The following is a 1,582-nucleotide window of genomic DNA, read 5'->3' on the forward strand; positions in this document are numbered from 1 at the left end:
CTCTGACTCATCACATGACCCTTTGGAAGGGTCACAAGCCAGAGGCCTTCTTTCTGCAGCCAACAACAACTTGGATCCTCCGCCCTCGGTGGAGGGTCCCTTTTGTTACTCAAGCCACAAGCCACAGAAGTGGGGAGGAAACACAAGAACTGTAACGAAGGGATATGCCCAAACCAGTCCTTGAAGGTGACCAATACTAAGACATTCTCAGGGTCAAACTTTGAGCCTCAGGTCAAACAAACCAAAGGACAAGATAAAGAAAATAGCAAAAAGCAAACTAAAGAAGCAAACTGTTGATAAGAGCATCAAGATAAATGCCATAAGGTCAAAGAAACGGGGGAAATGTCAGGGGCTGTTTACAAAGTTGTTTCTTTCGAAATGTGCCAGTAGGAATTTTCGACTCTTAAATACCCTTGAGTTCCTCCTGAGGGCGGATGAGGATTTTCTTTAAGCACAAAGTTGCCTCTCAGCTGTTCACTGACCAGTATGGAGAAGACCCTGCCAGGTTCAAGGCTGCGATGGGGGGCGGGGCTCCATGAAGCAGTGGGGCTCAGAAGTGTGCTGGAGTGTGGGGGGAGCTGGCACGGGGTGTGACAGGTGTGTAAAAGGAAACTTGTCCTGTGCAAATGAATGTGGGTAGCTTCTGGGGCCAGGAAGAAGGAACACCTATTTGACATGGAGTGGTGGGCTACGTAGAAATGATAAGGACAGTGGTGGGACAGATTTTGGGGGCCCAAGTGAAGGAAGGGCTTTATGTTTAATCCCTAGTCTTGAATAATTCAGGGCTAGATTTGTGAGGATGTGGGCAGTGAAGTAAGGGAAGAATGCACTGGGAAGGGTGGAGGGAGAAAGGACCTTCGGTTGAGGCAAAAAGGAAAGATGCCCTAGAAGCCTGAGGGTCCTGAGGACACAGAATGGACATACATATGGAAGCTGCATTCATCTTAGGATACAAGAATGTTTCGGCAACCTACTTGCTGAGAATTTGTTGCTTAGCTTAGAAAATGGATCAGAACTAACCAGGTGAGGTAACAGGCCTAAAATAGATCATCTGCCAAAACTCAACCACACAGGTTCAGGTAGAGCGACGGTTTAATAGGCAACAACATAAAAAAATGACAACAAAAAACACCTGAGGTTTTCCTTTGCTGTAAACTGTGTTATGAACTAACAGCATCATGGGGTTGCCCGCAAAGCTAAGTAATATTAGGCTGTGTTAATAAAAGTATGGTATCTGGAAGGAAGGAGGCCAGAGTCCAGGCCACTGTTGTCACACTGTGTTCATTTTGGCCACCAATGTTAAGGACCTCAGTGACAGGCTGAGGTAGCCAGCGTGAAGGCAACTGTGAGGCAGGACCAAAGGAACTGGGGTTATTTAGGTGGGAAGTAAACTCACTTCCTAACAAATGTAGTGATTCAAAAGTGGATTGATCTCCCTTTTGACAGGTAGTGACTTCCTTATCCCTGGAAGTATTTAAGCAAACCTTGCCTAATTGTATCCAGGTGGCTGGGAGACTCCTGCAGAAAACAGAAGGTAGACTTTCAGCTTTCTGGTCCCCCCTGCAGCTTTCTCCCAGCTGGA

This window comes from Rhinolophus ferrumequinum, chromosome 11 (assembly GCF_004115265.2).
Source record: "Rhinolophus ferrumequinum isolate MPI-CBG mRhiFer1 chromosome 11, mRhiFer1_v1.p, whole genome shotgun sequence".
In the NCBI taxonomy this organism is placed as follows: Eukaryota; Metazoa; Chordata; class Mammalia; order Chiroptera; family Rhinolophidae; genus Rhinolophus; species Rhinolophus ferrumequinum.